The sequence below is a fragment of the Rhinoderma darwinii genome, unplaced genomic scaffold, assembly GCF_050947455.1.
Source record: "Rhinoderma darwinii isolate aRhiDar2 unplaced genomic scaffold, aRhiDar2.hap1 Scaffold_624, whole genome shotgun sequence".
In the NCBI taxonomy this organism is placed as follows: domain Eukaryota; kingdom Metazoa; phylum Chordata; class Amphibia; order Anura; family Rhinodermatidae; genus Rhinoderma; species Rhinoderma darwinii.
The window spans coordinates 136,475-150,510 of NW_027464180.1; the positions used below are offsets into that span (position 1 = coordinate 136,475).

The 14,036-nt window shown below is 47.7% G+C and overlaps 9 non-coding genes across 9 annotated transcripts; all 9 read left to right on the plus strand.

Moving 5' to 3' along the window:
- The first annotated feature begins 1,140 nt into the window (after positions 1–1,140).
- On the plus strand, positions 1,141–1,331 carry LOC142726399 (U2 spliceosomal RNA). The gene has a single exon (XR_012876852.1). It is a non-coding gene; the product is annotated as a U2 spliceosomal RNA (small nuclear RNA).
- A 1,284-nt stretch (positions 1,332–2,615) lies between these two features.
- LOC142726387 (U2 spliceosomal RNA) lies at positions 2,616–2,806 on the plus strand. The gene has a single exon (XR_012876841.1). It is a non-coding gene; the product is annotated as a U2 spliceosomal RNA (small nuclear RNA).
- A 1,280-nt stretch (positions 2,807–4,086) lies between these two features.
- Positions 4,087–4,277, plus strand: LOC142726396 (U2 spliceosomal RNA). The gene has a single exon (XR_012876849.1). It is a non-coding gene; the product is annotated as a U2 spliceosomal RNA (small nuclear RNA).
- A 1,284-nt stretch (positions 4,278–5,561) lies between these two features.
- LOC142726409 (U2 spliceosomal RNA) lies at positions 5,562–5,752 on the plus strand. The gene has a single exon (XR_012876861.1). It is a non-coding gene; the product is annotated as a U2 spliceosomal RNA (small nuclear RNA).
- A 1,277-nt stretch (positions 5,753–7,029) lies between these two features.
- LOC142726388 (U2 spliceosomal RNA) lies at positions 7,030–7,220 on the plus strand. Its single transcript, XR_012876842.1, has one exon. It is a non-coding gene; the product is annotated as a U2 spliceosomal RNA (small nuclear RNA).
- A 1,292-nt stretch (positions 7,221–8,512) lies between these two features.
- Positions 8,513–8,703, plus strand: LOC142726390 (U2 spliceosomal RNA). Its single transcript, XR_012876843.1, has one exon. It is a non-coding gene; the product is annotated as a U2 spliceosomal RNA (small nuclear RNA).
- A 1,269-nt stretch (positions 8,704–9,972) lies between these two features.
- On the plus strand, positions 9,973–10,163 carry LOC142726391 (U2 spliceosomal RNA). Its single transcript, XR_012876844.1, has one exon. It is a non-coding gene; the product is annotated as a U2 spliceosomal RNA (small nuclear RNA).
- Positions 10,164–11,451: 1,288 nt separating this feature from the next.
- LOC142726392 (U2 spliceosomal RNA) lies at positions 11,452–11,642 on the plus strand. The gene has a single exon (XR_012876845.1). It is a non-coding gene; the product is annotated as a U2 spliceosomal RNA (small nuclear RNA).
- A 1,280-nt stretch (positions 11,643–12,922) lies between these two features.
- On the plus strand, positions 12,923–13,113 carry LOC142726393 (U2 spliceosomal RNA). Its single transcript, XR_012876846.1, has one exon. It is a non-coding gene; the product is annotated as a U2 spliceosomal RNA (small nuclear RNA).
- Positions 13,114–14,036: the final 923 nt, after the last annotated feature.

Genomic DNA, 14,036 nt, shown 5'->3' on the forward strand with positions numbered 1-14,036 from the left:
CAATTAATGAATAGATTGCCACCTCTTGTTGTGTGTCGTCTGTGTTTCTGTGTTTCCGGCATTTCACATTGGAACACCTCATTCACCTTCCTTGTCTTCTCTCCGCCCTCCCTTTTAGGTAAGTTAAAGAGCTGCACCTGAGCCAGCCACTGATTGATTGATTGATTGATTGATTGATTGATTGATTGATTGATTGATTGATGCAGCACAACAGTCAAATAGTGGAGTGGAGTAGGGGAACAGCAAACAGCCAATAAAGCAGCCCGCCCGCTCGCCTGCCCGCCACAATGGACCTACCTGTGTACACTAGATGGATGTGATGGAATGTACTGTCGTCCCTACATTTCAAGAAGAAGTAAGAATTGCAGTTGCAACAAAGCCTTGCTTGCCTACAAAGAGAGCAGCAATTTGGATTTGTTACTATGTTACCTAGAAGAATAACAAACTGTGCAAGGATGGAGGTTGTAGGAGCAAGGAGAAGTTGTCTGTAAAGTTGGTGGATGCCTATTTTCCATTTTGCAGTCCCTTGTCTCCCTCTTGTGGCCTCCTGGAGGCAACTAGCTGTGCAAAAAAAAGACAGCCTGGCGGCCGGCTGTTGCAGTGTTGCCCTCTCAGGCAACACTGAGTGACTGACTGAGCCTCACCGTCTTATATAAAGTTCAGACGGAACTTTGCACGTGTCATAGTGGAGCCCTCAGGATTCCAGAGCCAGCTTTCTGACATCATAATGGGGCCTCAGAGATAAAAGCCTGGGCCCAGGCAGTGTTGGTCAGTGCTGCTCAGCAGGCAGCACTGGACTGGACTGGATTACAGCTGATACAAGGTGTGAAGGAACAAGGGGTGGCTGTGGGCATGCACTTGCTGCCGCTGCCAGTGTTTATCTGCATGGCAGCAGGGCATTTGGGCGTTGCCAGGAAGGCGTTTTTATGTAGATTCCTCCTCTTTCAGCACTGCATTGTGGTGCAAGCAAAAGAAGCAAATCCTGTCTGGCTTCCTCTCCGGCCTTTATTCACCTCCCGTGTAGCTGTGAGTGTGTGAGCCTGCAGGGCCCCATGGAATTGCCTAGAAGTAGGCTGAATCGCTGCAAGGGCTGAACAGCAGTATCGGGCAGGCTCGGGCAACGCGCGGCCCGTTCGGGTTATCGCTTCTCGGCCTTTTGGCTAAGATCAAGTGTAGTATCTGTTCTTATCAGTTTAATATCTGATACGTCCCCTATCTGGGGACCATATATTAAATGGATTTTTAGAACAGGGAGATGGAAATAGAGCTTGCTCTGTCCATTCCACGCATTGACCTGGTATTGCAGTATTTCCAGGACCGGTGCACCCTTTCCTTATGTGTTGACTAAAAGCAGATTCCAAAAGTGTTTTTTGTCTTTGCTATTGTTTCTGTCTTTCTGAAGGGATCTCCCCTTTTAATCCCATTATTTCAACACCTGTTGGACAATGCATGAGTGATAATGAGCTCATTGATTAAATGCAATTAATGAATAGATTGCCACCTCTTGTTGTGTGTCGTCTGTGTTTCTGTGTTTCCGGCATTTCACATTGGAACACCTCATTCACCTTCCTTGTCTTCTCTCCGCCCTCCCTTTTAGGTAAGTTAAAGAGCTGCACCTGAGCCAGCCACTGATTGATTGATTGATTGATTGATTGATTGATTGATTGATTGATTGATGCAGCACAACAGTCAAATAGTGGAGTGGAGTAGGGGAACAGCAAACAGCCAATAAAGCAGCCCGCCCGCTCGCCTGCCCGCCACAATGGACCTACCTGTGTACACTAGATGGATGTGATGGAATGTACTGTCGTCCCTACATTTCAAGAAGAAGTAAGAATTGCAGTTGCAACAAAGCCTTGCTTGCCTACAAAGAGAGCAGCAATTTGGATTTGTTACTATGTTACCTAGAAGAATAACAAACTGTGCAAGGATGGAGGTTGTAGGAGCAAGGAGAAGTTGTCTGTAAAGTTGGTGGATGCCTATTTTCCATTTTGCAGTCCCTTGTCTCCCTCTTGTGGCCTCCTGGAGGCAACTAGCTGTGCAAAAAAAAGACAGCCTGGCGGCCGGCTGTTGCAGTGTTGCCCTCTCAGGCAACACTGAGTGACTGACTGAGCCTCACCGTCTTATATAAAGTTCAGACGGAACTTTGCACGTGTCATAGTGGAGCCCTCAGGATTCCAGAGCCAGCTTTCTGACATCATAATGGGGCCTCAGAGATATAAGCCTGGGCCCAGGCAGTGTTGGTCAGTGCTGCTCAGCAGGCAGCACTGGACTGGACTGGATTACAGCTGATACAAGGTGTGAAGGAACAAGGGGTGGCTGTGGGCATGCACTTGCTGCCGCTGCCAGTGTTTATCTGCATGGCAGCAGGGCATTTGGGCGTTGCCAGGAAGGCGTTTTTATGTAGATTCCTCCTCTTTCAGCACTGCATTGTGGTGCAAGCAAAAGAAGCAAATCCTGTCTGGCTTCCTCTCCGGCCTTTATTCACCTCCCGTGTAGCTGTGAGTGTGTGAGCCTGCAGGGCCCCATGGAATTGCCTAGAAGTAGGCTGAATCGCTGCAAGGGCTGAACAGCAGTATCGGGCAGGCTCGGGCAACGCGCGGCCCGTTCGGGTTATCGCTTCTCGGCCTTTTGGCTAAGATCAAGTGTAGTATCTGTTCTTATCAGTTTAATATCTGATACGTCCCCTATCTGGGGACCATATATTAAATGGATTTTTAGAACAGGGAGATGGAAATAGAGCTTGCTCTGTCCACTCCACGCATTGACCTGGTATTGCAGTATTTCCAGGACCGGTGCACCCTTTCCTTATGTGTTGACTAAAAGCAGATTCCAAAAGTGTTTTTTGTCTTTGCTATTGTTTCTGTCTTTCTGAAGGGATCTCCCCTTTTAATCCCATTATTTCAACACCTGTTGGACAATGCATGAGTGATAATGAGCTCATTGATTAAATGCAATTAATGAATAGATTGCCACCTCTTGTTGTGTGTCGTCTGTGTTTCTGTGTTTCCGGCATTTCACATTGGAACACCTCATTCACCTTCCTTGTCTTCTCTCCGCCCTCCCTTTTAGGTAAGTTAAAGAGCTGCACCTGAGCCAGCCACTGATTGATTGATTGATTGATTGATTGATTGATTGATTGATTGATGCAGCACAACAGTCAAATAGTGGAGTGGAGTAGGGGAACAGCAAACAGCCAATAAAGCAGCCCGCCCGCTCGCCTGCCCGCCACAATGGACCTACCTGTGTACACTAGATGGATGTGATGGAATGTACTGTCGTCCCTACATTTCAAGAAGAAGTAAGAATTGCAGTTGCAACAAAGCCTTGCTTGCCTACAAAGAGAGCAGCAATTTGGATTTGTTACTATGTTACCTAGAAGAATAACAAACTGTGCAAGGATGGAGGTTGTAGGAGCAAGGAGAAGTTGTCTGTAAAGTTGGTGGATGCCTATTTTCCATTTTGCAGTCCCTTGTCTCCCTCTTGTGGCCTCCTGGAGGCAACTAGCTGTGCAAAAAAAAGACAGCCTGGCGGCCGGCTGTTGCAGTGTTGCCCTCTCAGGCAACACTGAGTGACTGACTGAGCCTCACCGTCTTATATAAAGTTCAGACGGAACTTTGCACGTGTCATAGTGGAGCCCTCAGGATTCCAGAGCCAGCTTTCTGACATCATAATGGGGCCTCAGAGATATAAGCCTGGGCCCAGGCAGTGTTGGTCAGTGCTGCTCAGCAGGCAGCACTGGACTGGACTGGATTACAGCTGATACAAGGTGTGAAGGAACAAGGGGTGGCTGTGGGCATGCACTTGCTGCCGCTGCCAGTGTTTATCTGCATGGCAGCAGGGCATTTGGGCGTTGCCAGGAAGGCGTTTTTATGTAGATTCCTCCTCTTTCAGCACTGCATTGTGGTGCAAGCAAAAGAAGCAAATCCTGTCTGGCTTCCTCTCCGGCCTTTATTCACCTCCCGTGTAGCTGTGAGTGTGTGAGCCTGCAGGGCCCCATGGAATTGCCTAGAAGTAGGCTGAATCGCTGCAAGGGCTGAACAGCAGTATCGGGCAGGCTCGGGCAACGCGCGGCCCGTTCGGGTTATCGCTTCTCTGCCTTTTGGCTAAGATCAAGTGTAGTATCTGTTCTTATCAGTTTAATATCTGATACGTCCCCTATCTGGGGACCATATATTAAATGGATTTTTAGAACAGGGAGATGGAAATAGAGCTTGCTCTGTCCACTCCACGCATTGACCTGGTATTGCAGTATTTCCAGGACCGGTGCACCCTTTCCTTATGTGTTGACTAAAAGCAGATTCCAAAAGTGTTTTTTGTCTTTGCTATTGTTTCTGTCTTTCTGAAGGGATCTCCCCTTTTAATCCCATTATTTCAACACCTGTTGGACAATGCATGAGTGATAATGAGCTCATTGATTAAATGCAATTAATGAATAGATTGCCACCTCTTGTTGTGTGTCGTCTGTGTTTCTGTGTTTCCGGCATTTCACATTGGAACACCTCATTCACCTTCCTTGTCTTCTCTCCGCCCTCCCTTTTAGGTAAGTTAAAGAGCTGCACCTGAGCCAGCCACTGATTGATTGATTGATTGATTGATTGATTGATTGATTGATTGATTGATGCAGCACAACAGTCAAATAGTGGAGTGGAGTAGGGGAACAGCAAACAGCCAATAAAGCAGCCCGCCCGCTCGCCTGCCCGCCACAATGGACCTACCTGTGTACACTAGATGGATGTGATGGAATGTACTGTCGTCCCTACATTTCAAGAAGAAGTAAGAATTGCAGTTGCAACAAAGCCTTGCTTGCCTACAAAGAGAGCAGCAATTTGGATTTGTTACTATGTTACCTAGAAGAATAACAAACTGTGCAAGGATGGAGGTTGTAGGAGCAAGGAGAAGTTGTCTGTAAAGTTGGTGGATGCCTATTTTCCATTTTGCAGTCCCTTGTCTCCCTCTTGTGGCCTCCTGGAGGCAACTAGCTGTGCAAAAAAAAGACAGCCTGGCGGCCGGCTGTTGCAGTGTTGCCCTCTCAGGCAACACTGAGTGACTGACTGAGCCTCACCGTCTTATATAAAGTTCAGACGGAACTTTGCACGTGTCATAGTGGAGCCCTCAGGATTCCAGAGCCAGCTTTCTGACATCATAATGGGGCCTCAGAGATAAAAGCCTGGGCCCAGGCAGTGTTGGTCAGTGCTGCTCAGCAGGCAGCACTGGACTGGACTGGATTACAGCTGATACAAGGTGTGAAGGAACAAGGGGTGGCTGTGGGCATGCACTTGCTGCCGCTGCCAGTGTTTATCTGCATGGCAGCAGGGCATTTGGGCGTTGCCAGGAAGGCGTTTTTATGTAGATTCCTCCTCTTTCAGCACTGCATTGTGGTGCAAGCAAAAGAAGCAAATCCTGTCTGGCTTCCTCTCCGGCCTTTATTCACCTCCCGTGTAGCTGTGAGTGTGTGAGCCTGCAGGGCCCCATGGAATTGCCTAGAAGTAGGCTGAATCGCTGCAAGGGCTGAACAGCAGTATCGGGCAGGCTCGGGCAACGCGCGGCCCGTTCGGGTTATCGCTTCTCGGCCTTTTGGCTAAGATCAAGTGTAGTATCTGTTCTTATCAGTTTAATATCTGATACGTCCCCTATCTGGGGACCATATATTAAATTGATTTTTAGAACAGGGAGATGGAAATAGAGCTTGCTCTGTCCACTCCACGCATTGACCTGGTATTGCAGTATTTCCAGGACCGGTGCACCCTTTCCTTATGTGTTGACTAAAAGCAGATTCCAAAAGTGTTTTTTGTCTTTGCTATTGTTTCTGTCTTTCTGAAGGGATCTCCCCTTTTAATCCCATTATTTCAACACCTGTTGGACAATGCATGAGTGATAATGAGCTCATTGATTAAGTGCAATTAATGAATAGATTGCCACCTCTTGTTGTGTGTCGTCTGTGTTTCTGTGTTTCCGGCATTTCACATTGGAACACCTCATTCACCTTCCTTGTCTTCTCTCCGCCCTCCCTTTTAGGTAAGTTAAAGAGCTGCACCTGAGCCAGCCACTGATTGATTGATTGATTGATTGATTGATTGATTGATTGATTGATTGATTGATTGATTGATTGATTGATGCAGCACAACAGTCAAATAGTGGAGTGGAGTAGGGGAACAGCAAACAGCCAATAAAGCAGCCCGCCCGCTCGCCTGCCCGCCACAATGGACCTACCTGTGTACACTAGATGGATGTGATGGAATGTACTGTCGTCCCTACATTTCAAGAAGAAGTAAGAATTGCAGTTGCAACAAAGCCTTGCTTGCCTACAAAGAGAGCAGCAATTTGGATTTGTTACTATGTTACCTAGAAGAATAACAAACTGTGCAAGGATGGAAGTTGTAGGAGCAAGGAGAAGTTGTCTGTAAAGTTGGTGGATGCCTATTTTCCATTTTGCAGTCCCTTGTCTCCCTCTTGTGGCCTCCTGGAGGCAACTAGCTGTGCAAAAAAAAGACAGCCTGGCGGCCGGCTGTTGCAGTGTTGCCCTCTCAGGCAACACTGAGTGACTGACTGAGCCTCACCGTCTTATATAAAGTTCAGACGGAACTTTGCACGTGTCATAGTGGAGCCCTCAGGATTCCAGAGCCAGCTTTCTGACATCATAATGGGGCCTCAGAGATAAAAGCCTGGGCCCAGGCAGTGTTGGTCAGTGCTGCTCAGCAGGCAGCACTGGACTGGACTGGATTACAGCTGATACAAGGTGTGAAGGAACAAGGGGTGGCTGTGGGCATGCACTTGCTGCCGCTGCCAGTGTTTATCTGCATGGCAGCAGGGCATTTGGGCGTTGCCAGGAAGGCGTTTTTATGTAGATTCCTCCTCTTTCAGCACTGCATTGTGGTGCAAGCAAAAGAAGCAAATCCTGTCTGGCTTCTAGCTGTGAGTGTGTGAGCCTGCAGGGCCCCATGGAATTGCCTAGAAGTAGGCTGAATCGCTGCAAGGGCTGAACAGCAGTATCGGGCAGGCTCGGGCAACGCGCGGCCCGTTCGGGTTATCGCTTCTCGGCCTTTTGGCTAAGATCAAGTGTAGTATCTGTTCTTATCAGTTTAATATCTGATACGTCCCCTATCTGGGGACCATATATTAAATGGATTTTTAGAACAGGGAGATGGAAATAGAGCTTGCTCTGTCCACTCCACGCATTGACCTGGTATTGCAGTATTTCCAGGACCGGTGCACCCTTTCCTTATGTGTTGACTAAAAGCAGATTCCAAAAGTGTTTTTTGTCTTTGCTATTGTTTCTGTCTTTCTGAAGGGATCTCCCCTTTTAATCCCATTATTTCAACACCTGTTGGACAATGCATGAGTGATAATGAGCTCATTGATTAAATGCAATTAATGAATAGATTGCCACCTCTTGTTGTGTGTCGTCTGTGTTTCTGTGTTTCCGGCATTTCACATTGGAACACCTCATTCACCTTCCTTGTCTTCTCTCCGCCCTCCCTTTTAGGTAAGTTAAAGAGCTGCACCTGAGCCAGCCACTGATTGATTGATTGATTGATTGATTGATTGATTGATTGATTGATTGATTGATTGATGCAGCACAACAGTCAAATAGTGGAGTGGAGTAGGGGAACAGCAAACAGCCAATAAAGCAGCCCGCCCGCTCGCCTGCCCGCCACAATGGACCTACCTGTGTACACTAGATGGATGTGATGGAATGTACTGTCGTCCCTACATTTCAAGAAGAAGTAAGAATTGCAGTTGCAACAAAGCCTTGCTTGCCTACAAAGAGAGCAGCAATTTGGATTTGTTACTATGTTACCTAGAAGAATAACAAACTGTGCAAGGATGGAGGTTGTAGGAGCAAGGAGAAGTTGTCTGTAAAGTTGGTGGATGCCTATTTTCCATTTTGCAGTCCCTTGTCTCCCTCTTGTGGCCTCCTGGAGGCAACTAGCTGTGCAAAAAAAAGACAGCCTGGCGGCCGGCTGTTGCAGTGTTGCCCTCTCAGGCAACACTGAGTGACTGACTGAGCCTCACCGTCTTATATAAAGTTCAGACGGAACTTTGCACGTGTCATAGTGGAGCCCTCAGGATTCCAGAGCCAGCTTTCTGACATCATAATGGGGCCTCAGAGATAAAAGCCTGGGCCCAGGCAGTGTTGGTCAGTGCTGCTCAGCAGGCAGCACTGGACTGGACTGGATTACAGCTGATACAAGGTGTGAAGGAACAAGGGGTGGCTGTGGGCATGCACTTGCTGCCGCTGCCAGTGTTTATCTGCATGGCAGCAGGGCATTTGGGCGTTGCCAGGAAGGCGTTTTTATGTAGATTCCTCCTCTTTCAGCACTGCATTGTGGTGCAAGCAAAAGAAGCAAATCCTGTCTGGCTTCCTCTCCGGCCTTTATTCACCTCCCGTGTAGCTGTGAGTGTGTGAGCCTGCAGGGCCCCATGGAATTGCCTAGAAGTAGGCTGAATCGCTGCAAGGGCTGAACAGCAGTATCGGGCAGGCTCGGGCAACGCGCGGCCCGTTCGGGTTATCGCTTCTCGGCCTTTTGGCTAAGATCAAGTGTAGTATCTGTTCTTATCAGTTTAATATCTGATACGTCCCCTATCTGGGGACCATATATTAAATGGATTTTTAGAACAGGGAGATGGAAATAGAGCTTGCTCTGTCCACTCCACGCATTGACCTGGTATTGCAGTATTTCCAGGACCGGTGCACCCTTTCCTTATGTGTTGACTAAAAGCAGATTCCAAAAGTGTTTTTTGTCTTTGCTATTGTTTCTGTCTTTCTGAAGGGATCTCCCCTTTTAATCCCATTATTTCAACACCTGTTGGACAATGCATGAGTGATAATGAGCTCATTGATTAAGTGCAATTAATGAATAGATTGCCACCTCTTGTTGTGTGTCGTCTGTGTTTCTGTGTTTCCGGCATTTCACATTGGAACACCTCATTCACCTTCCTTGTCTTCTCTCCGCCCTCCCTTTTAGGTAAGTTAAAGAGCTGCACCTGAGCCAGCCACTGATTGATTGATTGATTGATTGATTGATTGATTGATTGATTGATTGATTGATTGATTGATGCAGCACAACAGTCAAATAGTGGAGTGGAGTAGGGGAACAGCAAACAGCCAATAAAGCAGCCCGCCCGCTCGCCTGCCCGCCACAATGGACCTACCTGTGTACACTAGATGGATGTGATGGAATGTACTGTCGTCCCTACATTTCAAGAAGAAGTAAGAATTGCAGTTGCAACAAAGCCTTGCTTGCCTACAAAGAGAGCAGCAATTTGGATTTGTTACTATGTTACCTAGAAGAATAACAAACTGTGCAAGGATGGAAGTTGTAGGAGCAAGGAGAAGTTGTCTGTAAAGTTGGTGGATGCCTATTTTCCATTTTGCAGTCCCTTGTCTCCCTCTTGTGGCCTCCTGGAGGCAACTAGCTGTGCAAAAAAAAGACAGCCTGGCGGCCGGCTGTTGCAGTGTTGCCCTCTCAGGCAACACTGAGTGACTGACTGAGCCTCACCGTCTTATATAAAGTTCAGACGGAACTTTGCACGTGTCATAGTGGAGCCCTCAGGATTCCAGAGCCAGCTTTCTGACATCATAATGGGGCCTCAGAGATAAAAGCCTGGGCCCAGGCAGTGTTGGTCAGTGCTGCTCAGCAGGCAGCACTGGACTGGACTGGATTACAGCTGATACAAGGTGTGAAGGAACAAGGGGTGGCTGTGGGCATGCACTTGCTGCCGCTGCCAGTGTTTATCTGCATGGCAGCAGGGCATTTGGGCGTTGCCAGGAAGGCGTTTTTATGTAGATTCCTCCTCTTTCAGCACTGCATTGTGGTGCAAGCAAAAGAAGCAAATCCTGTCTGGCTTCTAGCTGTGAGTGTGTGAGCCTGCAGGGCCCCATGGAATTGCCTAGAAGTAGGCTGAATCGCTGCAAGGGCTGAACAGCAGTATCGGGCAGGCTCGGGCAACGCGCGGCCCGTTCGGGTTATCGCTTCTCGGCCTTTTGGCTAAGATCAAGTGTAGTATCTGTTCTTATCAGTTTAATATCTGATACGTCCCCTATCTGGGGACCATATATTAAATGGATTTTTAGAACAGGGAGATGGAAATAGAGCTTGCTCTGTCCACTCCACGCATTGACCTGGTATTGCAGTATTTCCAGGACCGGTGCACCCTTTCCTTATGTGTTGACTAAAAGCAGATTCCAAAAGTGTTTTTTGTCTTTGCTATTGTTTCTGTCTTTCTGAAGGGATCTCCCCTTTTAATCCCATTATTTCAACACCTGTTGGACAATGCATGAGTGATAATGAGCTCATTGATTAAATGCAATTAATGAATAGATTGCCACCTCTTGTTGTGTGTCGTCTGTGTTTCTGTGTTTCCGGCATTTCACATTGGAACACCTCATTCACCTTCCTTGTCTTCTCTCCGCCCTCCCTTTTAGGTAAGTTAAAGAGCTGCACCTGAGCCAGCCACTGATTGATTGATTGATTGATTGATTGATTGATTGATTGATTGATTGATTGATGCAGCACAACAGTCAAATAGTGGAGTGGAGTAGGGGAACAGCAAACAGCCAATAAAGCAGCCCGCCCGCTCGCCTGCCCGCCACAATGGACCTACCTGTGTACACTAGATGGATGTGATGGAATGTACTGTCGTCCCTACATTTCAAGAAGAAGTAAGAATTGCAGTTGCAACAAAGCCTTGCTTGCCTACAAAGAGAGCAGCAATTTGGATTTGTTACTATGTTACCTAGAAGAATAACAAACTGTGCAAGGATGGAGGTTGTAGGAGCAAGGAGAAGTTGTCTGTAAAGTTGGTGGATGCCTATTTTCCATTTTGCAGTCCCTTGTCTCCCTCTTGTGGCCTCCTGGAGGCAACTAGCTGTGCAAAAAAAAGACAGCCTGGCGGCCGGCTGTTGCAGTGTTGCCCTCTCAGGCAACACTGAGTGACTGACTGAGCCTCACCGTCTTATATAAAGTTCAGACGGAACTTTGCACGTGTCATAGTGGAGCCCTCAGGATTCCAGAGCCAGCTTTCTGACATCATAATGGGGCCTCAGAGATAAAAGCCTGGGCCCAGGCAGTGTTGGTCAGTGCTGCTCAGCAGGCAGCACTGGACTGGACTGGATTACAGCTGATACAAGGTGTGAAGGAACAAGGGGTGGCTGTGGGCATGCACTTGCTGCCGCTGCCAGTGTTTATCTGCATGGCAGCAGGGCATTTGGGCGTTGCCAGGAAGGCGTTTTTATGTAGATTCCTCCTCTTTCAGCACTGCATTGTGGTGCAAGCAAAAGAAGCAAATCCTGTCTGGCTTCCTCTCCGGCCTTTATTCACCTCCCGTGTAGCTGTGAGTGTGTGAGCCTGCAGGGCCCCATGGAATTGCCTAGAAGTAGGCTGAATCGCTGCAAGGGCTGAACAGCAGTATCGGGCAGGCTCGGGCAACGCGCGGCCCGTTCGGGTTATCGCTTCTCGGCCTTTTGGCTAAGATCAAGTGTAGTATCTGTTCTTATCAGTTTAATATCTGATACGTCCCCTATCTGGGGACCATATATTAAATGGATTTTTAGAACAGGGAGATGGAAATAGAGCTTGCTCTGTCCACTCCACGCATTGACCTGGTATTGCAGTATTTCCAGGACCGGTGCACCCTTTCCTTATGTGTTGACTAAAAGCAGATTCCAAAAGTGTTTTTTGTCTTTGCTATTGTTTCTGTCTTTCTGAAGGGATCTCCCCTTTTAATCCCATTATTTCAACACCTGTTGGACAATGCATGAGTGATAATGAGCTCATTGATTAAATGCAATTAATGAATAGATTGCCACCTCTTGTTGTGTGTCGTCTGTGTTTCTGTGTTTCCGGCATTTCACATTGGAACACCTCATTCACCTTCCTTGTCTTCTCTCCGCCCTCCCTTTTAGGTAAGTTAAAGAGCTGCACCTGAGCCAGCCACTGATTGATTGATTGATTGATTGATTGATTGATTGATTGATTGATGCAGCACAACAGTCAAATAGTGGAGTGGAGTAGGGGAACAGCAAACAGCCAATAAAGCAGCCCGCCCGCTCGCCTGCCCGCCACAATGGACCTACCTGTGTACACTAGATGGATGTGATGGAATGTACTGTCGTCCCTACATTTCAAGAAGAAGTAAGAATTGCAGTTGCAACAAAGCCTTGCTTGCCTACAAAGAGAGCAGCAATTTGGATTTGTTACTATGTTACCTAGAAGAATAACAAACTGTGCAAGGATGGAGGTTGTAGGAGCAAGGAGAAGTTGTCTGTAAAGTTGGTGGATGCCTATTTTCCATTTTGCAGTCCCTTGTCTCCCTCTTGTGGCCTCCTGGAGGCAACTAGCTGTGCAAAAAAAAGACAGCCTGGCGGCCGGCTGTTGCAGTGTTGCCCTCTCAGGCAACACTGAGTGACTGACTGAGCCTCACCGTCTTATATAAAGTTCAGACGGAACTTTGCACGTGTCATAGTGGAGCCCTCAGGATTCCAGAGCCAGCTTTCTGACATCATAATGGGGCCTCAGAGATAAAAGCCTGGGCCCAGGCAGTGTTGGTCAGTGCTGCTCAGCAGGCAGCACTGGACTGGACTGGATTACAGCTGATACAAGGTGTGAAGGAACAAGGGGTGGCTGTGGGCATGCACTTGCTGCCGCTGCCAGTGTTTATCTGCATGGCAGCAGGGCATTTGGGCGTTGCCAGGAAGGCGTTTTTATGTAGATTCCTCCTCTTTCAGCACTGCATTGTGGTGCAAGCAAAAGAAGCAAATCCTGTCTGGCTTCCTCTCCGGCCTTTATTCACCTCCCGTGTAGCTGTGAGTGTGTGAGCCTGCAGGGCCCCATGGAATTGCCTAGAAGTAGGCTGAATCGCTGCAAGGGCTGAACAGCAGTATCGGGCAGGCTCGGGCAACGCGCGGCCCGTTCGGGTTATCGCTTCTCGGCCTTTTGGCTAAGATCAAGTGTAGTATCTGTTCTTATCAGTTTAATATCTGATACGTCCCCTATCTGGGGACCATATATTAAATGGATTTTTAGAACAGGGAGATGGAAATAGAGCTTGCTCTGTCCACTCCACGCATTGACCTGGTATTGCAGTATTTCCAGGACCGGTGCACCCTTTCCTTATGTGTTGACTAAAAGCAGATTCCAAAAGTGTTTTTTGTCTTTGCTATTGTTTCTGTCTTTCTGAAGGGATCTCCCCTTTTAATCCCATTATTTCAACACCTGTTGGACAATGCATGAGTGATAATGAGCTCATTGATTAAATGCAATTAATGAATAGATTGCCACCTCTTGTTGTGTGTCGTCTGTGTTTCTGTGTTTCCGGCATTTCACATTGGAACACCTCATTCACCTTCCTTGTCTTCTCTCCGCCCTCCCTTTTAGGTAAGTTAAAGAGCTGCACCTGAGCCAGCCACTGATTGATTGATTGATTGATTGATTGATTGATTGATTGATTGATTGATGCAGCACAACAGTCAAATAGTGGAGTGGAGTAGGGGAACAGCAAACAGCCAATAAAGCAGCCCGCCCGCTCGCCTGCCCGCCACAATGGACCTACCTGTGTACACTAGATGGATGTGATGGAATGTACTGTCGTCCCTACATTTCAAGAAGAAGTAAGAATTGCAGTTGCAACAAAGCCTTGCTTGCCTACAAAGAGAGCAGCAATTTGGATTTGTTACTATGTTACCTAGAAGAATAACAAACTGTGCAAGGATGGAGGTTGTAGGAGCAAGGAGAAGTTGTCTGTAAAGTTGGTGGATGCCTATTTTCCATTTTGCAGTCCCTTGTCTCCCTCTTGTGGCCTCCTGGAGGCAACTAGCTGTGCAAAAAAAAGACAGCCTGGCGGCCGGCTGTTGCAGTGTTGCCCTCTCAGGCAACACTGAGTGACTGACTGAGCCTCACCGTCTTATATAAAGTTCAGACGGAACTTTGCACGTGTCATAGTGGAGCCCTCAGGATTCCAGAGCCAGCTTTCTGACATCATAATGGGGCCTCAGAGATAAAAGCCTGGGCCCAGGCAGTGTTGGTCAGTGCTGC